Genomic DNA, 27966 nt, shown 5'->3' with positions numbered 1-27966 from the left:
AAGTCTTGAAAAAGTCTATGGCAGTTTTCAGAAAATGTTTTCTTTCATAGTAAAAAAAAATTATGTGACATGTACTTCATTCAAATTTTGAACAAGAATTTAAGGTAATGTAGCACTTTAAAATAAAACACAGAGCTGTAAAAATTATAACCCTTCCACTATTTCATGATTTCACATTTTCTGTCTCAAAGGATGGCAGATCCCATGGCTTGTCATTCAGAGTCTTGGAGAATTAGGAACCAGCCAGTATTTACAGCCTCACCTAAATCTACCCCATACCAGCCTTACTATACTACCTGCAGCTCTCTCTCTCTAAAGTTTTATAGTCTCGTTGAAGGTCATATGGTTGAGAATATTGACTTGATCATATGAACAGACATAAAGGTGCCTGCATGCTAATGGTGGTGTGGTGGTTGTTTAGTCACTAAGTCGTGTCCGACTCTTTGAACCCCGTGGAAGGTAGCCTGGCAGGCTTCTCTGTCCATGGGATTCTCCAGGCAAGAATACTGGAGTGGGTTGCCATTTCCTTCTCCAGGGGATCTTGCTGACTCAGGAATCAAACCTGGGTCTCCTGCATTGCAGGAAGATTCTTTACCGACTGAGCTATGAGGGAAGCCTGCATGCTAATAGTACCATACAAAGAACATCATGATGCTCAAAGCATGGTGAAGAGAGTTGGGCTCAGTGTCACCACTGGTTAGCTGGATCACTTGGGCACAGCTCACTGAGCCCTACTTCCTCATTCATAAGACAAGAAGATTGAGCATGACAATCTGTAAATTGCTGACAGCACTGAAAGCCTAGATTCCATCTCTCTTTGCTGATGGTCTAGAAGACTTCATTAGTCATCGAAAGATTAGATTGTCCTCAACTAGCCAGGTGGACAGTTCAGCCTGCTGAAAGATGAATGACCGGTGAAGTGCTTCTAATGATTGGGCACTGCTCTTAGTGATAAGTCAATTTGAGCTTCTCATTACTGTAGTGATGCAGTCAAGGTTAATAACTATGACAAGGATCTCTTTTGTTGGTAAAGCTAGGATTTGGAATAAACTGATTTCAATAGAAAATTTGGGGGAAATTTTGAGGACTAACATTTACTGTAGAATATATAAACTTGGCATATAATTTGACTGGTTTCCTATTTTAAAAAAAATAAAAGAGATTTAATGGGCAGGACACTAGGTTTTTCTTCTCTTACAGCTCTCTCTCTTTTAGAGCCTCTTCACTCTCATTTTCCTAATTTAGATCATCACTGTTTCTCACCTAGACAATTTCAATAACTCACGGACTTATCTACCCACACCGTCTCCCTACATAAGGCAGTTGTACACAGTGCTATCCAGACTGGTCTTTCTAAAGCATGGAGAAATGCTTTATAAAGATTAGACCTACAGAAATAAATATAAACTCTTCAATTTGCTCTTCAAGGTCATAAGCAGTATAGATCTAACCTGTCTTTCTGGGTTTGTCTCCTATCAATTTGTCCATGTTCACCCTTGTTCCAAACAAATTGAATCACTCCCTGGCCCAAAGTATGCCCATCCTCACCTAACTCTGCTCCTTCACTGCCTCCATTGGTTTTTAAAGTCTTGCAGTCCTTAAATGATACCTTCCCATGAAAACTTTATTGTCTAACCACAAGTGTGTGTGACCTCTCTTTCTTTTAAATTCATCTGTTAGTGTGGGTACTTATATTCAGCCTTCCATTATCTTGTACCTAAAACAATAAAATTGTGGAATTGCCGAGCTGAATGAAATCTTATGAAAGTGAAAGTGTTAGTCCTTCAGTCGTGTCTGACTCTTTGTGACCCCACGCTCCTCTGTCCTTGGGATTTCCCAGTCAAGAATACTGCAGTTGGTTGCCATTCCCTTCTCCAAGGGATCTTCCTGATCCAGGGATCAAACCCAGGTCTCCTGTATTGCAGGCAGATTCTTTACTGTTTGAGCCACAAGGGAAGCCAATCTTACAGATCATTCTTATTTGAAAGATATTTTATGCACCCTGCAGAATTCTAGGCAGGATAGAGAGATTAATTTTTCATCTTGCCTATTGATTTTTCACTAGAATGGTATCACTCACCTTCCACAAGTTCTTACCGTTGAGTTTTGCCCAAAAAAGATGCAGATTTCATATTTGTTATATACATTAGATGCAGTCACCTCAACAGAGAAAAATGTAGAAAATCACAGAACACTCTTCCTGTGCTAATTAATCCTGTTACAATATGTTGAACATGGCAACGTACAGAATCTTTCATTCTTCATTAATTCGTTCACCCAGCATTTATTGAACAGTTACTCTGTGTTAGGCAGTGGACTGAGTTATTATTATTCTGAAGTTCTTATAGGCTGGCAAGATACTTGTTATGAGATTTGTAATGGGGTCATAGTAAAAAGGGGTCCTTGCTCAGAAACTGTAATAAGAAAAATCCCATCACAGCCTAAATATTGGAGGTGAGTGTAGTGGACTATTAACATTCATGTCTCCATCTTTCACTCCTTTCTGTATACAGATTCTTTGTCAATATGATTTTGCAGTTCCTACCTTTGAACTTGTAGAGTACATTTCACTACCTCTTGATTCTGAATTTAGCCATGTGGACTTGCCTTGACCAATGTCATGTTAACAGCTGTGTCACAGGCAGAAGCTTGAAAACACTCCTTCCTGTCTCTGTTTCCTCCCTTGTTCCCATGATCACAAGAATACACCTATACAATATAGAACAGGGAATTCTACTTAATGTACTGTGATGATCTGAATGGTAAGGAAGCCAAAAAAAAAGTGATATATGTATATGTATAGCTGATTCACTTTGCTGTACAGTAGAGACTAGCACCTAGACAGCATATGAAAAAGCAGAAACATTACTTTGCTAACAAGGGTCCATATGGTCAAAGCTGTGTTTTTTCCAGTAGACATGTATGGATGTTAGAGTTGGACCATAAAGAAGGCTGAGCGCCAAAGGATGCTTTTGAACTGTGGTGTTGTTGAAGACTCTTGAGAGTCCCTTGGACTGCAAGGAGATCAAACCAGTCAATCCTAAAGGAAATCAGTCCTGAATATTCATTGGAAGGGCTGACGCTGAAACGGAAGCTCCAATACTTTGGCCTCCTGAAGCGAAGAGCTGACTCATTGGAAAAGACCCTGATGCTGGAAAAGATAGAAGGTAGGAGGAGAAGGGGATGACAGAGGATGAGATGGTTGGATGGCATCACTGACTCAATGGACATGAGTTTTAGCAAGCTCAGGAAGTTAAATAAATAACTGTTACAATTTGCAATAAATAATTGTTACAGTGAAAGCAAGGGTGGTCCTCACTCTTATATGTACCCTGGCAAGAAAGTGACAAGTGGTTCACTGGTGATTCCCTATTTGCTTACATACCTAAGGGCAGCTGGATCCTTGAAAATTCAAAAGTATTCTGGAAAGTATTTTGGTACAGTATTATTGTTTTTAATTGAGTTAAATGATTTAGAAAAATAATGAAATCTCTCTATTTAGAACCATAAAAGATACAATACCCAATTAACTCATTTTCCTCAAATTCATTAACATAGCCATTCCCAGTACAGTTGCAGAAAATTAACATACATTTTCTCCACACCAGCAATTATCAGCACACAAACACATCGTGAATTATGGATGGTTTAATAAAATTTGACAATAACACATTGTTCTTTGGGAGACAGTTTCAGGGGTACCATAAGGCTTTGGGCATTTGTGATCAAATAAGATAATTTTATTTATTTATTTATTCTTTTAGTTGTCATTTAAGATCCAGAGCAAGTGGACTGTTTTTTTTTTTGGTCATACCACGTGGCATGTGGGATGTGGAATCTTAGTTCCTTAACCATGACTTGAACCCACACCCCCTGCATAGGAAGCACAGAGTCTTAACCACTGGACCACCAGGAAAGTCCCAAGATAGTTTCATTTTATGTCCTAGTGAAAGATCAGCTTATGTTGTCTTTTGCTCTTTTTTATTTGATGACAATTATTGCTGAGGTCTCCAAAGTCTTCAAGCTCCTGGTTCATTGCACTGTAGTTTAGAAGTGTAAATCTCACTGTCAAATGCAAATCTCCTGCTGAAAGTGGGGATCCCATGGCCTTTAAAAATTCTTCACATTCTCATTATATAATCACAGTAATCAACAGTGTGGCATTGGTGGAAGGATAGACACATAGGTCAGAGGAACAGAGTAAGAGAAACCACAAATAGAATGACCCAAGTATGTTCAATTGATTTTTTCAAACAGGTACAAAAGCAATTCACTGAAGGAAGGACAGCCTTTTCAACAAATGATGTTTCAGCAATTGGACATCCATATACAAAAAAAAAAAAAAAATGCACCTTTTTGTCTTAAACCTCATACCGTAAACAAAATTAATTCAAGGTGGATCACAAACATAACGTAAAATTCTTAAACTTTTGTAGAAAAATAGGAGAAATTTTTCAGGGTTTGGTACTAGGTAAAGAGTTAAACCTGGCACCAAAGCAAGATACACAAAGGGAAACACTGATAAATTGAGCCACACAAAAGTAAACATTTTGCTTTGCAAAAGAACTTGGTATTTTTGAAAAAGATTTTTTTTGATGTGAGCCATTTTTAACATCTTAGTTGAGTTTGTTACAATATTGCTTCTTTCTGTTGTTGCTGTTTTTGTTTCTTGGCTGTGAAGCATGTTGGATAGCTCCCCAATCAGGGATCAAACCCACACCCCCTGCGTTGGAAGGCAAGTCTTAACCACTGGACACCACCAGGGAAGTCCCCAAGACCTTGTTAAAAAGATGAGAAGATAAGCTATAGACAGGGAGAATGTATTTGCAAACCATGTATCTACAAAGAAATAGTATCTAATATAAAATGAATTTTCAAAACTCAACAGTAAAATGACAAACACTCGAATGAGAAAATGGCCAAAGACATGGACAGATATTTCCCCTAAAGGTATAAGCACATGAAAAGAAAAAGCCCATGAAATGAGATTCAACATCAATGGCCATTAGGCAAATGCAAATTGAAACCACAAAGAGATATCACTACACACCTATCTGGAATGGCTAAAGGTAAAAACACCAGATCCTGGTGAGGGAGTGGAAAAACCAGGTCCCTCGTACATTTCTGCCACTTTGGAAAGCCATTTGGCAGTTTCTTATGCAACTAATGGGCTAAATATGCACTTAGTGTACAGTCCAGCACTTGAACTTGAGCATGCATCCCCAGCATATTCAGGATAACACAGTCAATTTTTCATTGACTGCTATGTTGGGTTTTTTTGTTTGCTTGTTTTTTAATTAATTAAAAAAGAATTTTATTGGAGGATAATTGCTTTACAATATTGTGCTGGTTTCTGCCATATAGTTGCTTTACAATGTTGTGTTAGTTTCTACTATACAGCAAAATGAATCAGCCATCCATGTACATAGATTCCCTTCCATTTGGACTTCCTTCCCATTCAGGTCACCATAATGAATGAAGTAGAGTTCCCTGTGCTATACAGTATATTCTCAGTAGTTGTCTATTTTATACATAGTATCAATAGTGTGTATAATGTCAATCCCAATCTCCCAATTCCTCCTATGCCCCCTTTCTCCCTTGGTATCCATATATTTGTTCTCTACATCTGACTCTGTATTTCTGTTTTGGAAATAAGATCATGCTTTGCTGTTTTAAGCCCAACATGTCTTTGGTTTGTGATTTAAGGTTTCTACCTATGTTTTAGCACTATCTACCAATACATTAAAATCTTTTCCATAAAAAACTTCTTCACATTCTTATAATTTGTATCATACAGACATTACAGTTTAAAAATTAGTATCATTATCAATACATTGATAATTACCTTGTGGTCAATACATTGCAATTTAGAAGTTAGTAGCATTATCAATGGCACCCCACTCCAGTACTCTTGCCTGGAAAATCCCATGGACGGAGGAGCCTGGTAGGCTACAGTCCATGGGGTCGCTAAGAGTTGGACACAACTGAGCGACTTCACTTTCAGTTTTCCCATTCATGCACTGGAGAAGGAAATGGCAACCCACTCCAGTATTCTTGCCTGGAGAATCCCAGGGATGGTGGAGCCTGGTGGGCTGCCGTCTGTGGGGTCGCACAGAGTCGGACACGACTGAAGCGACTTAGCAGCAGCAGCAGCAGCAGCAGCATTATCAAAAAAGAAAAAAGATACCATGGTTGACAGGGACTGGCACAGGGCATGAATCAGTAATGTCTAGTGGGTTTGGTATTGCTCTGTGTTAACAGGAAAACATGTTCTTTTGATTCCGTTGTCTGCTTTCCTGCTGAAGGTCATCCAAGACTGAGCGGAGTGTATACCAGACTATTGTTCAATTTCCATTTTTCGCAGTGCCTCTTGCTTGTAGCAGGAGAGGCTGGCAGCCTACATTTGACATGATTAGGCTCCAGCCTGGCAATAATGCATGCAAAGCTGGTTTAATTGTTGCATTTAGCAGGTTGGCTAGGGAAGGAAGAAATCATTGAAATGCGGAAGCATACATGTGTACAAACAACCACAGATGAATCACCATTTGTTCAGAGGCAAATGCACAGGTTGGATTCATTCCCTTCCGTCAACCTCACGGGGCCATGTCACAGTGTTAACAGAACATCTGCCTGCCATGGAGACCTGCAAATGTTTCACAGGGATAGACTGGCACCAGGGAGAAGAAGGAGACTAGGTGGGGTTTGAGCTTTGGGTCTCTTTCTTCTATAATATCTAAGATGAATCACCTTGAAAAGTCACTGAAAACTTGGTGGGGGTTAGGTTGGTTGGGCCTGAGTCTGAGACCCTCTTTGAGTAGTGTCATCTGCCAGGCTCTGTCCGTGTACATGTTTGATTTTCCTAGTAACATCATGGATAGAATTTTATATGTGGTGGATATCATGCATATTTTTCATTGATTTGATTTCAGGATGGTATTGTGAGCAACTTTTCCTTTAACTTTCTGTTATTTTCAAGTCCTGTCTGTAATAAAGTAATTCACTTAAAAATGAAAACAATATAGAAAGTAACAAGTGTTGGCAAGGAAGTGGAGCCATGTGTGTTATTGGTGGGAATGTAGGAAGCACAAAGGTGCAAACTTTGCGGAAAACAGTATAGCACTTCCTCAGAAAGCTGAATATAGAACCCTATCATTCGACCTAGCAATTCAACCTCTGAGTATGTACACAAAAGAACTGAAAACAGGGACTCAAACATGTATTTGTATGCCATTGTTCATAGCAGCATTATTCATAGTAGTGTTATTCATATCCTTTTGCTGAAAATAATCCAAATGTCCATTGACAAATGAATAGCTAACAGGTAGTATATACATATAATAGAGTATTATCCAACTTTAAAAAGTTAATTCTGATGTGTGCTACAATATGGGTAAACTTTGAAAACATTATGCAGAGTAAAGGAAAACAGACACAAAAGGACAAATACTGTATAGTTCCACTTAAATGAGGTGCTTAGAATAGTCAAGTTCAAATAGACAAAAAATAGATCTGTGGTTAGCAGGGGCTTGAGAGAGGGGAGAATGTGGAGTTATTTAATGGGTACAGAGTTTCAGTTTAGAATGATGAAAAAGTTCTGGTGATGGATGGTGACAATGATTGCAAAACCAAGTGAACTTTGTTAATACCACTGAACTGAACACCCAAAAATGGTGAAAATAGGAAATTATATGTTGGGTATGTTCTACCACAGTGAAAACATGAAAGAGAAAAAAAAAAAAAAAACACCTTATTATTAGTAGCCTTAGTGCAGCAATTCATTCCCTGGTCATCCTGAGGACATTTTCCCTCAGCCACTTGATTACCCATCTCTAGAAAAAGATGTGATAGCATAATGATAAGGTCATAGGCTATAAAGTCAGATGCTTGAGTCCAGATTCCAAGCACATCTCTTATGGCTGTGGGGCAAGTTAATTAACCTTTTCTTACCCTTAATTTTCTTTTCCATAAATGGTGATGATAAAATCTACCTCAATAGGTTGTCTAAAAGAATTAGAGAGATCAAAAGTGTCATTCTTTTTTACTCAGCCTTCTGATTTTCTTTCATTTGGTTTTCTGAACACAACTCGTGTTAACAACATTTCAAGTTATAGGTTTTATCAAAGGTCAAAGACATATCAAAGTCTCTTTGGGTTTTGACAGAGTATAATGGCATTTTGAATCTAGTTAGTTCCCATTTGTAACTTTGCACTCTTGAGAAGGTAGTGTACAATAATATTTTACAAATATAGTACTTTTCATTCATCAGCCCCATTAACTTATCAAAGAAAAGTTCAGTATAAATGAAAAGAAGCTTTCCAAATACCATCATGGTAAAGATTGTAATTCTCTTTATTTTTTTTAAGGTTTTTTTTTTTTTTTGATGTGGACTATTTTTGAAGTCTTTATTGAATTTGCTCCGATTTTGCTTCCATTTTCTGTTTTGATTTTTTGCCTCGAGGCATGTGGGATCTTAGTTTCCTGAGCAGGGATCGAACCTGCCCCTCCTGCATTGAAAGAAGAATTCTTAGCCACTGGACCACCAAGGAAGTCCCCTGTAATTCTTTTTATTGATAAAGTCAAGGTGAAGTTTTTAACTTAATTATTGGTGATAGGAGACATGCCATTTGTCTTTGTAGCCCTAGCATTTGGTACATATTAAGTATTTAACTCACGTGTTGAATGGTAATTAAAACAACTTAACTTCTGACTCATAGAGAAGGATTTTTGTAGGTTGAAATTACAAGGATGTAGCTATGAAACTGTGCTGGTAGTGCAAAGGCTATGTAGAAAAGTACCTTTGTTGCTATTGTAGAACATTGGATATGGTCACATCAAATAAAAAGGATTTTTCTCTTCTATGGAAGGAAAAAAGATGGTATTATATGGGCCTGAGAAATCAAACATGCTCCTTAAAACAACCCAAAAGTAACTGCTATGGTTTCTCTTTGCTGGAGGAATTGATTTCTGCTTGCTCTTTTAGTCTTTCCCTTTGCTTACATACAACTAAATGCAGAAATGACTAATGGGAACTGAAATACCAGTCAGCGCATTTTGGAAGAGAACAATATGAAATTTAAAAGAAAAAAAAGATTGTTTTTAACACTAAGCAAGGTAGTATTGTAGGTACGTTGGGGGAAAACTTAATAAAAAGTATTTAAGTGTCTTTGCCAAGAATTTTTTTTTAATCAAAGCTTTTATGTTTATGAGTTTTCTGATGGAAACAATGAGCACAATCTTTGCTCAATTTGTTTCAAAGCAATATTGAGGGAAATTGAACAAAATATGCAATAAGAAAAAAATTCTGTGCCTTTCCCCTGGGTATGAACAGGCTGACAACATAATAGATGTTTTCCATTTTCCTGTGTCTGGAGTCTAGGTGATTGCTGGCCATATATTACTGTTGGTCCACTCCCACCATTTTCACTGACATTAATGGGAGCCTCATTGCAGAAATAAGTCAATCTGCAGTCTTATTTTTATTTATGGAATGAGATCATTCTAACTGGTATAAGAAATCCATTGTCCCTCATTACACACTCAAGACACACAAAAAATGCTAGTAGCAATTATGTGAGTGCACTGGAGAAGAATTAAACCTTGGAAAAGTATAACATTGGAAATATTCATTTGGAGCAGAGATGTTTTCAGTAACACAACATCCAGACTGCTTGCATTGTTTTTGTTCACATCATCTATTACCTCCACCTCCCCAACCCAGTTTTGACATATTCATAGGACAAGAAGATTTAGAGGTGAAAATTGTGAGGAAATGACAGTATTTCTTTTGCCTGAGTCTTCAGTGCAAATTCAAGTACAGTAATTGCTAAGCATAAAGAATTTGAAAATAGTTCATGTAAGTCATAAACGTATTGAGGCCAATGAGCATCCACCTCAATTGCTCTGGATAGTAAAATTGTCGTGCCTCTGTTCTGGGATTACTGAAATCCACGTTAATATTTTTTTCTCTCCCATAGCATCCTGTGAAAACTTCAGTATATTTTCCATGACTTGAGGAGGATTTCTATTTCGGATCTGTTTTTTCTGCTTCCTATATTCTTGCTGTTACCTCCTGCCAGTATCTGATGTTTAGACATCCATTAACCCACTATTAGAGGTAGCATTCAAAACCTTTTCATATCACACTAAATCATAATTCCTTAATTCCTTAAATCATAATTCCAGTTAAAGCTTTGTTGAATTGTGTACATTGTGTACCTTTTGTTTTGTTTTTAAATATTTATTTATTTGGCTGTGTTGGGTCTTAGTTGAGGCATGAGAAATCCTGGTTGTGTCATGTGGGATCATTCGTTGCTTGGCACAGACTCTCTAGTTCTGGCACACAGGCTCAGTAATTACAGCCCATGGGCTTAGTTGCTCCATGGCATGTGGAATTTTAGTTCCCTGACCAGGGATTGAACTCATGTCCCCTACGTTGTAAGATGAATTCTTAACCTTTGGACCACCAGGGAAGCCTCTCTCTCTCTCTTTTCTTTATTTTTTTGTTTGTTTGTGTTTTTGATAATGGAATTCACATTTAAATGTAGTAGAACTCACTTATAGTTGGACTGGGGAGTATTCAGCAGAGGTTTAGGTTTGTTGGAAAAACAGGGATGGATCTTCAGGTGTTGACATTGCCATGTATTTCACTGTGAAAATATCAATAGAAGCAATCAGAAGAGAATTTCCACAGACTCTGGCAACACCGCTAACCCTCCATCTGTATCTGAAGCCACACTCGTTCTCTGTTTGTTTCTGAATCTGCACACGTTCCTTCCTCTTACAAACACCAGCCTTTCCACTTCGCATTGGCTCCTGTTACGAGTTGCCCTGTAGCCTTCCAAAATTCACACAGTGAAATCCTAACCCTAGTACCCACATTTGGAAATAGTATCAGTCATTGCAGACGTAATTAGTTAAGGTGAGGTCATGCTGGATAAGAATGGGCCCCTCATCTAATGTGGCTGGTTTCCTGGTAAGAAAGGGAAAATTTGGACCCAGACACACAAGCAGAATATACTGTGAAGACTGGTCTTGAGCTGCCACTAGCCAAGGGACTAGCAAAAGCTAGAAAAGAGGCCTGGAACAGACCATCCCCTAGAAGCAGAAGGTGTGTGGTCCTGCCAACATCTTAATCCTGGACTTCTTATCTTTGGAACCGTGAGATAATAAATATAAATAAATACTGCTGGAGTATTCTAGTTAAAGATATACAGTGTTAATAACTGCCCTGTAATCTACCCATCAGCTTCCCTAGTGGCTCAGTGGTAAAAAACCCACCTGCCAATGTAGGAGACATGGGTTCAATCCCTAGGTTGGCAAGATCCCCTGGAGTAGGAAATGACAACCACTCCTGTGTTCTTGCCTGGGAAATTCCATGGACAGAGGAACCTGGAGGGCTACAGTCCATAGGGTCACAAAAGAATCAGATACAACTGAGTGACTAAACAACAACAACAATCTACCCTCCACATAGCTGCCTGGATAATCCTTTCAACACAAAGCCTAGATCAAGTCACCATTTCCAGTGGGCTCCATCTCAGTCCCATGCAAAGTGCCTATCATGACCCTTGGGTTCCATGTGATTTGTTCTTTACTTATTCTATTCTAGCCACCACAGTCTTGCTTTGAGTTATGTTTTGATTTTTCCCCCAAGCTTGCCGTGCATGATCCTGCTTGAAGGCTTTACAGTTTCCTCTGCCTTTGATATCTCTGCTTGTTGGTCACATGACATTCTTCCTCATTCCCTTCAAGTGCAAAAGTGCCATCAAACTGGAGAGACTTCCCTGACCAAACCCTGACCCTTCACCATCTATCCATCTTACTTTATTTTTAAAAGAACACTCAAAGCTTCATGGAGTCAGGGACTTTATTTTGTATCATGGACCATTTAAGAGATCCTGACACGCAAGTGTATGTTGAATGAATTATTGAATGGTCATGGATTTACCTGGTAAGGTTACGCTGCCAAGTACAGCCTGGTATTTCTGTATTTCACTCAATGCTCTGATGTATCCACGTAGGATCCTGCCATGTGTCCCTGTGTGGATTTTGATGGTGATTCTCTCTGAAAAAGCTTTCTCTCTTTATCTATGTTTTCTTGATGTCTAGATGAGTGCTCATCACATGGTAAATGGTTTTGAAAGGCTAAGTGTACAGTTGATTTTTTGGCTTTAGATTTTTAATCTTAAACTATAATCTTGACCCAAATTGATTCTGCTATAATCTTGTTCCATGGCAGATTTGTTTTAAAGGGATTTAGATGGCACATCTTCCAAAATATGATAACTAAATCATGTTTTATTAATAGAAGATCCAAGGTACATTGTGAAACCTCAGTTAAATAAGTTAAGGCAGTAAAAGCAACATCCAACTTTTATAGAATAGCATGAACAGTGTTCTTATTTGTACATGGACTCACATAAAAGCAATTCTAAACATTTTTCTTTTCATTTGTATTAATAGGACATGCTCTTTGGTCTGGAAGGAGCCTTTCATCACATGATAACTAGATTTCAGTCATCTTGGTCCATAATACTTAGCACATGACATCAATATTTCTCAAGATTTTCCAGTAAAATACTTCTAATATCCAAGGATGGCAACATACACTCCCAAGAGTCTGGCTGTGTAAACCAAAGAAGGAATTTTAAAAATTTATCTAGTTTTCTGATCTACTCTGTAATAAGTCCATGGAGTTTTTATATTTTGACATAAAATATTAGGAGATACTTTCAGTTCAATTATTTACATTTTTCTCTTAATCTTCAAAACTAAATCAAAGATGAATTAAATTTAATCCTGTGGCTTTGAGTAGCCCCTGGGACCTGGCATCAGTTTAAATCCCTGATCTGGGACTTACTACACCATTTCTGGTGAACAGCAGAATTGACCATCTGTGTGAGACATGACATTGGCAGCTATTGAGCCAACCCGACTGCCTAGAAAGCCTACTCTCTGATCATATGGCAGTTGTTGGCAGGTGATAACTTCCTGTCTGATCCAATCCTCATCTCTAATGGAATGATGCATCACTTTGTAATGGATCCTGTTTTATTCATCCTGTTCTAGTATGCCAGGATCGATAATGCAACTAACATCCTAAAAGCTCAAATGATACCCAAGTTTCACTGAGGTGTCACCCTTTTCTTAGCATGAAACTTAGTTTAGTAGTATCAAATGCTTAATAAGATTTGCATTACCTGAATTTTCAAAGCACTCTAACACAGTTTCAGCTCTGAGACATTTAGGGGCTTACCCTGGTCTATAGTCCAAGGAATGAAGCCTTAGAAGAGCTTAAGACAAAGGGCCACAGCATGAGTAAAGACAGTCAAGTTAAGAGGTGGAAAACCTTAGGGTGAGGTAGCCAGGGGAGGTGACATCAGAAAAAGAGGGGTCAGACAATGAAGCAGGGCCACTCCTATTTTCTCACCTAGCCTTGAATCCCAGAACCATGAAATTGGAATTTGTTACATTAAAAACTATCAAGCAGTGGGGTGGGGGGAGGGTAAGTTGGAAGCTTTTGATCCAGGAAGTGACATGAACCTGAATTTGGTGGTCCTCTCTGAGATACTGTGGAGTAGAACATCCGGTGAAGCAGGGCTGAGGTTCTCGCACAGTCCAGGCGTAAGGCAGGAGGCATTACAGAGTAGAAAAGAGTGTGGATTTTGAACTTGCTTCCTGGCTGTGAGACCTCCTGTATAAAGTGAGGACATGACCAAGCTCACAAGGTCCTTACTGATGACTAATGCTGCTGCTGCTGCTGCTAAGTTGCTTCAGTTGTGTCCGACTCTGTGCGACCCCATAGACAGCAGCCCACCAGGCTCTACCATCCCTGGGATTCTCCAGGCAAGAACACTGGAGTGGGTTGCCATTGCCTTCTTCAATGCATGAAAGTGAAAAGTGAAAGTGAAGTCGCTCAGTCGTGTCCGACTCTTCGCCACCCCATGGACTGCAGCTTACCAGGGACTGCATGGACTCCGTCCATGGGACCCTCCAGGCAAGAGCACTGGAGTGGGGTGCCATCGCCTTCTCTGGATAACTAATGAGATAAATTCAGTGTTTAGCAGTGGCATCCTGGGCTCTCAGGAGTGCTAGAGGCAGAATGGTGTAGTCTGGGACTGGAGCCCACTACCCGGGTTTGAACTGTGGCTTACGTACTGTATCCTGGATGAGGCTTGCTCTACAATCCAAAACTTCTCAGAAGCTCACTCCCTCCACATTATAGAGCCTGCTTCAAATGACGGGTGGTTTGTAGACAATAAGATTCTACTGTATAGCACAGAGAACTGTGTTAAATATCCTGTGATAAACCATAATGGAAAATAGTACGAAAAAGAACATACATATGTAGGGCTTCCCTGGTGGCTCACATGGTAAAGAATCTGCCTTCAGTACAAGAGATCTGAGTTTGATCCTTGGGTGAGGAAGATCCCCTAGAGAAGAAAATGTCAATCCATTCCAGTATTCTTGCCTGGAGAGTCCCGTGAACAGAGGAGCCAGGTAGGCTATAGTCCATGGAATTGAAGAGTCAGACGCCACAGAGCGACTAACACACACACACACACGTATGTTTAACTGAATCACTTTTGTACAGCAGAAATTACCACAACATTGTAAATCAACTATATATCAATAAAATAATTTTTAAAGGCAGATTATGAAGATTAAATATACTAAGCACCAATTTCTGCTCTTGTACCCCACCTCCATCCTCCTGGAACAGCCTCCAGACTGGGAGCTAAAAGAAATAGAGGATCTGACTTGGCAAAGGTGAATAAGAATTGATAACTGGTTTTATATTAAGCATGATGCAAAAAATAAGTCCACCCTTGAAATGGTTAGAGGGTAGAAATGAAGGAAATGGGAAATCAGGAAATGAAATAAGTTTTGTTTGAGGAGGGTGAGATGATATAGAGGAGATGCTGAACCTGAAAGTCACTTTCCACTAGAAATATTAGAAGAGGTTTTTTTGGCCACGCCACTTAGCTTGTGGGACCTCAGTTTCCCTAACCAGAGATCAAACCTATGCCCCCTGCATTGGGAACATGGAGTCTTAACCATTGAACCACCAGGGAAGTCTCCATAAGTTTGTTTTCTGTGTATGTGAGTCTATTTCTGTTTGCAAACAAGTTCATTTGTATCATGTTTTTAGATTCCACATAAGTGATATTGTATGGTATTTGCTTTCTTTATCTGACTTACTAAACTCAGTATGATAACTTCTAGGTCCATCCATGTTGCTGCACATGGCATGATTTCATTCTTTTTATGGCTGAGTAATATTCCATTGTGTGTGTGTGTGTGTGTATATATATATATATATATATATACCACATATATAAAATTCTAAGGTGCAGCTGTGAACATTGGGATACCTGTATCATTTCAAATTAGAGATTTTGTCTTTTCTGGATATATGCCCAGAAGAGGGGTTGCTGGATCTTAAGTCTATTTTCACTTTTTAAAGTCATCGCCATACCAGTTTTCCATAGTAGCTACACCAGTTTACATTCCCATCGACAGTACAGGAGGATCCCCTTTCCAATGAGTTTTATTGTTGTTGTTTTGTGTTTTACTTGTAAGGAAATAGCCCCTGAATTCTTGGGTTCATAAATTCTTCTGAGCTCTGACTGAATATATGTAGATAGGGATCAGTTAGGCTACGTTTTCTGGGAGCTTTGACTTTCTGGTTATAGCATAGGAAGTTTATGATGAAAAAGTCCAGTGCAATGGTCTCCTTTGCACAGTGGGGAGAAGTGCTGTTCTTTGGTCTCTTGTTGCTCTGCCTCTTTGTTGAATGCTTGCACCCCTGGCTCTTAAGTCCAGATTGCAGATCTTAGATCTGCTTCTGCTATGGTTGTTAGAGGTCAAGATGTTTTCCTGTTTATGTCTGCTTTCTGAGAGTATCCAGTGATTCCGCAATTCTGCAGGTCCTGGCTACCTGAATTCAGCCGCAGTAGGTGAAGTCCACCTTCAGCTCATTCTTCATCCTCACTTATCCTGCTGCCATTCATTCATTCTGAGCCTGTTAAAAAGGACACAGCAGCCCACACTTTGGCAAGTCAGATAAGCAGCTCGCTGAGAAGGGAGGTTTTCCCAGATGGCATTTACTGCCTGCCTCAATTGAGTGTGTTTGCAGTTGCATGTTTTCCCAAAGCGTCAGACGGGCTCAGCCAAGTAGAAAGTAGTCTTCTTGCTCCATGTGGAAGGATAACCTATTAACTGAAGAGAAAAGCAAGATGACTTCAGGTACCTGATCTTTCAATTAGCGCTCTTATGAAAACTATCTGCATCTGGGGGTTAAGAATTAAATTTTACAACCTTTAGTTTTGCTCAGATAACCAAGACATTTGACTTTATAAGCGGTAAAGAGAAGGTTTCAATTATCCTACTTTCTAGACCTGTATGTTTAGTTTTCCTCAGATAACATGTTAATATTAACCTGTCTGATATGATTTTTTATATGAAGCATAATTCCTTTTAGAGAGTAACTAAGGCTTAGCTTCTTAAATATATAATATTGGGTTCCGACATGATAAATGTCCTCTGGAGTATGGCTGCCTCAGCTAGCATTCTCCTGAAAGGCTCAACCTGATTTACTGGTTACTGGGTGGTTATAGATCAAGGCAACAGAATATGTTATACTGTTCTAAATTTTATATAATAGCATGTATAATATATTATATAGTAATGTATATATAATTATTGTACCATGCCCTCTGGAATTTAGGAATACGGCTGACTAGAATTATAAAGGATTTGCCAATTACAGTATTAATTTCATCCTGTTCACACAGTAAATTCTAAAGTCAATTCTAGTAAATCCAAGAAACTAGAAACTGTGTCATCTGACTCAGTCTCAGGGTCTTTCTCAACACAGTGATCAAGTAGTCATTTGCACTTGAGCTTAATTCTAATTGTCACTTGTGCAAATTTGATAAAATACCATCATTAAGATAAGGTTACATCTAAATATTAGAAGTTATTCTTTTTTCCATATTTATTTGTGTATTTGTATCATGTTACGTAGAAAGAGAATCAAAAGAATCACGTGATCTAGTACTGATGAATTAATATGTTAGAACCTTGTGAGCGGCATTTATCCTGACATAATGCCAGAGAGCGGAGAAGGCAATGGCAACCCACTCCAGTACTCTTGCCTGGAAAATCCCATGGACAGAGGAGCCTGGTAGGCTGCTGTCCATGGGGACGCACAGAGTCGGACACGACTGAAGCAACTTAGCAGCAGCAATGCCAGAGAGAAGACTCTTAAGAGTCCCTTAGACTGCAGGGAGATCAAACCAGTCAATCCTTATGGAAATCAACCTTGAATTTTCATTGGAAGGACTGACACTGAAGCTGAAACTACAATACTTTGGCCACCTGATGGGAAGAGCCAACTCGTTAGAAGAGACCCTGATGCTGGGAAAGAGTGAAGGCAAAAGGAGAAGGGAGCGACAGAGGATGAAATGGTTAGATAGCATCACCAACTCAGTGGACATGAATTTGAACTGAACAACAACAATGCAAAAGTGCTTATTCTTTCCTCCGTAGTCAGGAAATATGAAGTGAATATTAGGGAGGTAAAGAGACACAATAGCTGAAGTACCCTGCTATCACCATGGAACAATGTCAGTACCTTTAACACATTTTTCTTTCTGCTCCCTCTCAAGGGTTTTCATGACTCATGTATGCACACATCAATTAATTACATATATGTTTGTTAATTTCTAGGCACTGTGCCATGCCAGTATAGAAAGAAGAATAAAACAATAAAATTCAATTTTCAAGAGCTTTTTCAGTTTGGGTTTGTGTGTGTGTGTGTTTGGGGAGGGGGTGGGGTGTTTGAAAACACCCCACCTTAAAAATAAAGGATCAAAATAAGAACTAAATGTTAAGAATGCCTGGGACAAGGATAACTTCTGGGATCTAGAGAGCGGAGAATGGATTGTCCCACCAAGGTACTGCTGCCAAAGAGAACTGCTTCCACCTCTTGTCCATTTGGGGACATTCTATTGAGTGGAAATTCTGGGAAGAACTTCTGATTGGTCTGGCTTAGGTCATGAGTCCACTCCTTGGGAAGGGAGGGCGGAGCACCTTGATAGACAGGCCCTCCAGAGGATCCCAAGTAACTCCAGAGTTTTGCTGCCTAAAGAAGAGAGAACAGACTCTGCACAGCCAAAGAGAGCAGATGCCTGCTGTGGAAGGGGCCACGTGAGAGCCATTTCTCATTTAACGTGAGACCACATTATTGGAGGTATGGACAGGGGGCTGGGCGAGCACAGAGCAGGGGAGGTTTGAGAGAAGGAAGGAACTCACATATTAGAAAACAGCAGAAGATGGAGATGGATAGGTTGGATCATAAAGGGCTTTCTATGATGTATTTGTGAGGCTGTACTTTATCCTGTCAATAATGGATAGAGATTGAAAGATATTAGCATAAAAATTTATTTTAGAATAATTCCTCGGCTGTGGAGGCCGTGGACAGATTGGATAAGAGAAGAGCAAGGTCATCAGTGAAGAGGAATGGCACCATTGCCTATGAGCAGCACTGGTGGAGTTAGAAGGGGACAGAATTCCAGACTCAGAATGTAAAAGATGTGCTGACTAGCTGACCATGAGACATGAAGGAGGATTAGAATTCTGAGAGGCTTTCGGGTTTCTGGCTTGAACCAACTAAGAAAGGAAGTAAAAGATAAGGTGCTGCACTTTTGATGTGTTAACTTGATATTTCCCTGGGACTTCCCAATGGTGCCAGCCCAGAGGCAGTGGTGTAAAAGGATTCAGAGACCAGCTGAGAGGTCTTGGCTGGAGATTTAGCCCAGGAGGCTAACTGGTAAAGAATCTGCCAGCCAAGACAGGAGTCACAGGAGACATGGGTGTGATCCCTGGGTCAGGAAGATCCTCTGGAGGAGGAAATGGGAACCCACTCCAGTATTCTTTCCTGGATAATCCTATGGACAGAGGAGCCTGGTGGGCTACAGTCCATGGGGTCAAAAAAAGTCAGACATGACTGAGTGATTTTCACTCACTCAGTGTATATATAGGTGGTAATGAAGCCCTTGGTGAAGATAAGATGGCCCAGACAGAGTGGAAAAGGATAAGAGAGGCAGGTTAGAATCCTTGGAATTCATATTTAAGAGGCAGAAGGAAGAAGAGAGAATGAGAGAAGAGAAGGAATGTCATCTGTCCCTGCCTGACCCTCCCTACCCTCAAACTGCAAGTAGGTTTGATAAATCTGTAGAGATTCAAATAATCCCTTTTCTCTAAAAAAAGCACAGTCCTAGTACAGTACATCCTGGTACCATGGGGAGCTCTTGAGTATGTGAGATTTGAAAAGAATATTTGATCAGTGACCAACAGCCGATATCAAGCCACACTAGAAAGCTTGGAATTTGTTAAGAACCGGACCAACACAGGTTTATTAAGAGTGTTTGATTTGGAAAGTCACTGAGTATATGTATGAGATGTGCACTTCTATACTGAGATATTCACATAAATGTATCCAAGTTTACTTTACGTGGTGGTGTTAGTCGTTCAGTTATGTCTGACTCTTTGCAACCCCATGGACTGTAGTCCACCATGCTTTTCTGTCCATGGCATTTTCCAGGCAAGAATACTGGGGTGGGTTGCCGTTTCCTTCTCCAAGGGGTCTTTCCAACCCAGGAATTGAACCTAGGACTCCCATACTGCAGACTGATTCTATACCATCTGAACCACTAGGGAAGCCCTACTTTATGCTGCTGCTGCTGCTAAGTCACTTCAGTCGTGTCCGACTCTGTGCGACCCCACGGACGGCAGCCCACTAGGCTCCCCCATCCATGGGATTCTCCAGGCAAGAACACTGGAGTGGGTTGCCATTTCCTTCTCCAATGCAGGAAAGTGAAAAGTGAAAGTGAAGTCTCTCAGTCTTGTCCGACTCTTAGTGACCCCATGGACTACAGCCTACCAGGCTCCTCCATACATGAGGTGCACCCAATATAATGTAAATGTCACCTTTATTGTGCTTCTGCGCTGTGAATAAACATAGTCTTTACTCTTTTACACTCTTAATCCTTCATCTTTAAATAACTTATGTCAAAACACATTTAGCAGATTTCCAGGCTATGAAAAAAATGATAAATTCTCTAAGGTCAAGAAAAGCAAGAAACATTGTATGACAGGTCTCTGTTGCTGTTCTGAAAACATGTTGTAGTTAATACATAATTCGCCATTCTTAGATATCAGGAAAAAAAAACTTTTGATCTAACACTGACTGTGACAGAGCATGTTGGTATGTATAGATTTCAGGGAAGAATGGCTTGAGGTTGGGGAAATCTCACTCTTACAACCAGCATCCCATGTTTTTATAGTGTTTGTTTTGTCTTTTTTTCCTCACCATGTTTCTGACAGTCTCTCTCTTTTTAATTCTGAGTTCTAAAAACAGTATATGAAAAATGCACGTCCATAAGAACTGGGGAAGTTTTAAATGAATTTATTAATAAATAGTTATTTGGGTTCCTGCTATCTGCTATGTCTTGTCCTTGGAAATGGAGGTACCATGTTGAATTGACCAACATGGCACCTGTCTTCTCAGCTCACGGTTGATAGGGAAAGACAGACATATGGTGTTAAAAAATGAGGAATGGTGAGTGTTCTGACACTGGAAGTACCAGGAGCCATGAGGGCACATAGTTAAATATAGGAGTGGAAGAAGGTAATCCAGGAAAAAGGATGTTCAAGCTGAGTCCTCAGGTGAGAGGCAGAGGGCATGAGACAGGGTCAGGAAGAGGCAGCAGAGGGAATATCAATATGAGAAGGTTCAAATGCCAGAGAGTATGGCACCTGGGTTCATTTGTGGAAACAGAAAGTTGAAGATGCCAGAAGAGCAGCACACAAGAGGGAAAGTTCTCCTCATGTCAATCCTTTTGGTTTGAAACTCTGTGATATTATATTTTTCCCATTCAAAACACAACTGTGGTGCTGGAGAAGACTCTTGAGAGTCCCTGGGACAGCAAAGAGATCAAACTAGTCAATCCTAAAGGAAATCAATCCTGAATATTCATTGGAAAGACTGATGCTGAAGCAGAAGCTCCTATCCTTTGGCCACCTGATGTGAAGAGCTAACTCATTGGAAAAGACCCTGATGCTGGGAAAGATTGAAGGTGGGAGGAGAAGGGGATGACAGAGGATGAGATGGTCAGATGGCATCACCAACTCAATGGACATGAGTGAGCAAACTCCGGGAGATAATGAAGGACAGGGAAACCTGGTGTGCTGCAGTACATGGGATGGCAAAGAGTCAGACATGACTGGGCAACTGAACAGTTAAAAACACAATTTTTTTCAATGTATTGCCTTGTCAAGATCTCAACTTACTACTTTGTCAGGAAAATGATCTATCCTTTTAGGATCTAAGACTTAGATGGAGTTTGTAGTGTGGGTCTGTCATAGTGTAGCCCCTTCCACAAACATTGTTACACTAGTCTTAACAAGCTCTCTCTGGGCTTCTCCAAGTGGACAGAGCATAATCTTTCTCTTTTGGAGATTTCTGCCTCAGAAACTTGAAAGAGAAGGAGAAGCAAAGTTACAGGACAGTAAGCTGGTATTGAAAAAAGCAGTCAATAAGTTATCTTTCCAGCATGGTCAGTGATCTGAAAACAAACTTCACTTCCAACACCGTACATCACTGAGTGTTCTGTCGTGACCTCTAAGAAATTGTTTCTCATCGCTGTGTGATAAGTAATTTTATAAGGCTGAGAATGATTGTTCACCCCATGGTAGTAGAATTACATATCCAGAGCGATTTTGTTTAGAGACAGAACCCTGAAGCACAGAACTCAGAGATTAAACCCATATCGCATTTACCCAGATCAATACTTAAAATTAAGTGTGTGTCAAAAATAGCCAGCATAAAATTGCTTTGCTCTCCAGAACAATTGTGGTCTTTTTCCAAGTTCAGTGACATAGAATAATGAGGATGAGATGTTTAGGAGATTCCTATAGAATTCCCTGGGGAGACTGATTCACATGAATGCTCACCTCCTAGCATCAATTACCTGGGAAGCTTGGTGTGAAGTCATTTAGGGATGCTACTGAGAATAATAAAGAGCATCCCCTCTCATTGACAGGAAGCTGATGATGTCTCCCTAACTTTGAAATGAGAGAATCTAAAGTCACTCTTTGATGTTAATAGTTTTTGATGGTGACATATTGAAACATCTGTTCTTCATAGATGCAAAAATCCTCAACAAAATTTTAGCAAACAGAATTCAACAACACATCAAAAAGCTCATATACCATGATCAAGTTGGGTTTATTCCAGGAATGCAAGAATTCTTCAATATACACAAATCAATGTGATACACCATTTTAACAAATTGAAAAATAAAAACCATATGATAATCTCAGTAGATGCAGAAAAAGGCTTTGACAAAATTCAGCACCAATTTATGATTAAAAATCTTCAAAAAATGGGCATAGAAGGAACTTACCTCAACATAGTAAAGGCCATATATGATAAGCTGACAGCAAACATTATTCTCAATGGTGAAAAACTGAAAGCATTCCCCCTAAGATCAAGAACAAGACAAGGGTGTCTTCACTTTCACCACTATTATTCAACATCGTTCTGGAAGTCCTAGCTATAGCGATCAGAGAAGAAAAAGAAATTAAAGGAATGCAGACTGGAAAAGAAGTAAAGCTCTCACTGTTTGCAGATGACATGATACTGTACATAGAAAACCCTAAAGATAGTGTCAGAAAATTACTAGAGCTAATCAGTGAATTTAGCAAAGTTGCAGGAAACAAAATCAATACACAGAAATCACTTGCTTTTCTATATACTAACAATGAAAAATCAGAAAGAGAAATTAAGGGATCAATCCCATTCACCATTGCAACAAAAAGAATTAAATATCTAGGGATAAACTTATCTAAGGAGACAAAAGAACTGTACACAGAACATTATAAGACACTGATGAGAGAAATCAAAGACAACATAAACAGATGGAGAGATATTCCATGTTCCTGGGTAGGAAGAGTCAATATTGTGAAAATGACTCTACTACCAAATGCAATCTACAGATTCAATGCAACCCCTATCAAATTACCAATGGCATTTTTCACAGAACTAGAACAAAAAATTTCACAATTCATATGGAAACACAAAAGACACCAAATAGCCAAAGCAGTAAGAAAAGAAGAATGGAGTTGGAGAAATCAACATTCCTGACTTCAGATTATACTACAAAGCTACAATCATCAAGACAGTATGGTACTGGCACAAAAACAGAAATATAGACCAATGGAACAAAATAGAAAGCCCAGAAGTAAACCCATGCACCTATGGGTACCTTATTTTTGACAAAGGAGGCAAGAATATACAATGGGACAAATACAGCCTCTTCGATAAATGGTGCTGGAAAACTGGATGGCTACATGTAAAAGAATGAAATTAGAATACTTCCTAACACCATACACAAAGATAAACTCAAAATGGATTTAAAGACATAAATGTAAGACCAGAAACTATAAAACTCTTAGAGGAAAATATAGGCAGAACCCCCTCTGACATAAATCAAAGCAAATCCCCTATGGCCCACCTCCTAGAGTAATGGAAATAAAAAAGTAAACAAGTGGGACTGATTAAACTTAAAAGCTTTTGCACAGCAAAGGAAACTATAAGCAAGGTGAAAAGACAACCCTCAGACTGAGAGAAAATAATAGCAAATGAAACAACTGACAAAGGATTAATTTCCAAAACATACAAGCAGTTCATACAACTCAATGCCAGAAAAACAAACAACCCAATCAAAAAGTGGGAAAAAGACCTAAACAGACATTTCTCCAAAGAAGACATACAGATGGCTAACAAACACATGAAAAGATGCTCAACATTGCTCATTATTAGAGAAATGCAAATCAAAACTACAATGTGATATCACCTCACACCGGGCAGAATGGCCATCATCAAAAAGTCTACAAACAATAAATGCTGGAGAGGGTGTGGAGAAAATGGAACACTCTTGCACTGTTGGTGGGAATGTAAATTGATACAGCCACTATGGAAGATGGTATGGAGATTCCTTAGAAGACTAGGAATAAAACCACCATATGACCCAGCAATCCCACTCCTAGGCATATACCGTGAGGAAACCAAAATTGAAAAAGACACATGTATCCCGTTGTTCATTGCAGCACTATTGACAATAGCTAGAACATGGAAACAACCTAGATGTCCATCAACAGATGAATGGATAAAGAAGTTGTGGTACATATACACAATGGAATATTACTCAGCCATAAAAAGGAACATATTTGAGTTAATTCTAATGAGGTGGATGAACCTAGAACCTATTATACAGAGTGAGTCAGAAAGAGAAAGATAAATATCGTATTCTAACACATATATACAGAATCTAGAAAAATGGTACTGAAGAATTTATTTACAGAGTAGCAGTGGAGAAACAGACATAGAGAATAGATGTATGGACATGGGGAGAGGGGAAGGGAGAGTGAGATGTATGGGAAGAGTAACATGGAAACTTACATAACCATATGTAAGATAAATAGCCAACAGGAATTTGCTGTATGGCTCAGGAAACTCAAACAGGGGCTCTGTATCAACCTAGAGGGGTGGGATGGGGAGAGAGACGGGAGGGAGGTTCAAAAGGGAGGGGATATATGTATACCTATGGCTGATTAATGTTGAGGTTTGACAGAAAGCAACAAAATTCTGTAAAGCAATTATCCTTCAGTAAAAAAATAAATTAAGAAATATCTGTTCTTGAACACAAAATAATTTTTAAAAACTGATCAATCAGTGTAAGTGTTTTTATGGTATTCTCATAGCTTTGTGAGCATTTAGGGAGAGCAGTATTAGTGTTTGTTTCTTGCAGCTTTATTGTCATCAACCAGCAGAAAGCTTAGACTGCCTGTGTGACAGTAACAGAAAATTTTCCTCACATAAGTTAATTTTGTGTGTATATTATACTTACCCTGTTTTCAAGCTTGACTTGTCATCTCTCTCCCTCAATGCATGATGATAAGACTGTCTAAGGAGATTTATTCTTTGTCATTTGCAGCTGGTGTGCTGCCTTGTGGGAGGGCATGTGTGTGTCTCTGTGGGGGAGGGGTGCCAACAATGGAACTCATTGACCACTAGATAACAGCAGCAAAAATACAAAAATAAACCATCATCTTGAAGTATTGTGCCATTAAAGCTAAGGTCACAAGCTATATCATTCCAGAGAGTTGAAGAGTTAGTTGGTTTTTTCAACTAAAATTTTGTTTCATGAATTACACTTTGACCTTAAGCAGTGATGGTTCTACAGTATCACATTCTGGAAAGATGTAAATGGTCTTGTAAAGGGAGACATGGCCTTCATTCTTTTAGTGGAATGTCTTTTATTATTATTTATTTATTTTTAATTGGAGGACAATTGCTTTACAATATTATGTTGGTTTCTGCCACACATCCACATGAATCAGCCTTGGGTATACAAAAGTTCCCTCCCTCTTGAATCTCCCTCCCATTCCATCCCACCCCTCTAGGTTTTATAATAAGATGCATGATGCTCCCCCATACCAAGGCCCAGGGACTTAGAGCTGATCTGCCCCAGGTGCCTGATGGGCAGCTGCTGTTGGGAGCTGGATTTGTTGATGTCAAGGGAAGAGTGGGGGTTCTTGGGCAGGGCAGCTGGAGGAGTCTTGACCACAGAGGGCAGGGCAGACCAGAGTCCATGAGAGGAAATATGCAACACCAGAGGCCACTGAAGTCCTGGTTACTGAAATCAAAGTCTGGAACCCTGGGAAACAGAGCCCCAGAAGATAGCCGAGAACACCACTGTATGTACAACTCCTCTATAAGGTTTATGCTATCTGTCCTCCACACCGAGATGGTAATGACCTTTCTAAAATGTTCATTGGATTTTCAGTCACCAGCTTGAAATTCTTCATGGGCTCTGTAACTTTCATATTAAAAAAAATCAAAGACCTTTTGCAAGATCTGTAGCTGGTCACAGCAGGTCTTTTTTGAACTGGTGTTGGTCCATCATTCTGGCTTTATTTCCTGTTGGTACCAGGGGTGCCCTCATCACCTTAGCCCACAGAACCTACAAACTTCCCCAAGTTCATGATGCTATTTCTTACCTCCATGAGGTTCCTTCTGCTGGAATGGCTGTGCTTCTTGAGCTATCAAGCAGCTAATAACTATATAATTAATTCCTTCTTGGGTTGACTTGGTTAGAATTCATCATCGTTCCCTCAGTGCCCAAATGCTTTTGTCATAGTATTCACCATATTTTACTCTAGTTGTTGATTACTTATCTCCCACTGCTTCTTGAGGGCAGAGACCAGGGCTCATTGTACTCGGCATTTCAGTGCCTAGCAAAGTGCTAGGCTATCTAAATAAATATTGAATAAATAAATTAACTACTTTAGGTTATAATTACCATAGAAAAAAAGAAATGTGGGAATTTAATGTACTTATTTTTAATTTGAGGTACATTATGTTTATAAATAATCTTAAGACTGAGTCAAGAGAAGTGTATAGGTGGATATAGATATATTCAATAAATATAGTTATGTAGATAGATCAATGATATATTAATATACAGAGATAGATTGTTTAAAAGTTATTTCATTCATGGAACTGCTCATCAATAAAAATGTATTGAATGACAGCTGTATAATGACAACTGAGGTAAACGTTGCTACCATAACATTCACCCATTTTAAGTGTACCTGACAACAATTTCTAGTATGTTTGCAGAGTTGAATGATATTTACTGTGCCCTAATTTCAGAACATTTCCATTTCCCCCAAAAGAAAGCTTGTGTCCATTTGCATTCCCACACTCAGTTAAAGGCAACCATGGATCTTCTTTCTATCTCTATAGATTTGCCTTTTGGGGACATCTTCATAAATGTAGTCAATACTTATATGATTTTTTCTGTTGGGGTTCTTTTGCTTAGCATAAGGTTTTTGAGGCCCCTCCCTGTTGTGTATCATAAGGGATTTTATTCAGGTATGACCTAAATCAAATCCCTTACAATTGTACAGTGAAAATGACAAATAGATTCAAGGGATTAGATCCAATAGAGTGTCTGAAGACCTATGGATGAAGGTTTGTGACATTGTACAGGAGGCGGTGATCAAAACCATCCCCAGGAAAAAGAAATGCAAAAAGGTGAAATGGTTGTCTGAGGAGGACTTACAAATAGATGAGAAAAGCAGAGAAGTGAAAGCCAAAGGAGAAAAGGAAAGATATACCCATCTGAATGCAGAGTTCCAAAGAATAGCAAGGAGAGATAAGAAAGCGTTCCTACATGAACAATGCAAAGAAATAGAGGAAAGCAATAGAATGGGAAAGACTAGAGATCTCTTCAAGAAAATTAGAGATACCAAGCGAACATTTCTGCAAAGATGGGCACAATAAAGGACAGAAATGGTATGGACCTAACAGAAGCAGAAGATACTAAAAAGAGGTGGCAAGAATATATGGAAGACCTATACAAAAAAGACCTTAATGACCCAGATAACGATGATGGTGTGATCACTCACCTAGAGCCAGACATCCTGGAATGCGAAGTCAAGGAGTCTTAGGAAGCATCACTATGAACAAAGCTAGTGGAGGTAATGGGATTCCAGGTGAGCTATTTCAAATCCTAAAAGATGATGCTGTGAAAGTGCTGCACTCAATATGCCAGCAAATTTGGAAAGCTCAACAGTGGCCACAGGACCGGAAAAGGTCAGTTTTGATTCCAATCCCAAAGAAAGGCAGTGCCAAAGAATGTTCAAACTACCGCACAATTGCTGGCTTAAAGCTCAACATTCAATAAACAAAGATCATGGCATCCAGTCCCATCATTTCGTGGCAAATAGATGGGGAAACAATGGAAACAGTGACGGACTTTATTTTCTTGGGCTCCAAAATCACTGCAGGTGGTGACTGCAGCCATGAAATTAAAAGACGCTTGCTCTTTG

At 39.3% G+C, this 27966-nt stretch overlaps 1 protein-coding gene and 1 long non-coding RNA gene across 5 annotated transcripts in view; one reads left to right on the top strand and one right to left on the bottom strand.

Annotated features, from left to right (window-relative positions):
* The window catches only part of KCNB2 (potassium voltage-gated channel subfamily B member 2), a 435594-nt gene that overhangs the window by 152852 nt on the left and 254776 nt on the right, over positions 1–27966 (top strand). The gene's annotated exons all lie outside the window — the stretch shown is intronic.
* Positions 15533–27966, bottom strand: part of LOC145510458 (uncharacterized) — a 51477-nt gene continuing 39043 nt past the window's right edge. The window contains exon 3 of the long non-coding RNA XR_014057033.1: positions 15533–16221. This is a non-coding gene — a long non-coding RNA (uncharacterized LOC145510458). The remainder of the gene's footprint in view (positions 16222–27966) is intronic.

This window comes from Giraffa tippelskirchi, chromosome 6, assembly GCF_054371585.1.
Source record: "Giraffa tippelskirchi isolate mGirTip1 chromosome 6, T2T-mGirTip1v1.2.pri, whole genome shotgun sequence".
Taxonomy (NCBI): Eukaryota; Metazoa; Chordata; class Mammalia; order Artiodactyla; family Giraffidae; genus Giraffa; species Giraffa tippelskirchi.
The sequence above is the reverse complement of the archived record's forward strand: the minus strand, read 5'-3'. Positions and strand labels throughout refer to the sequence as shown.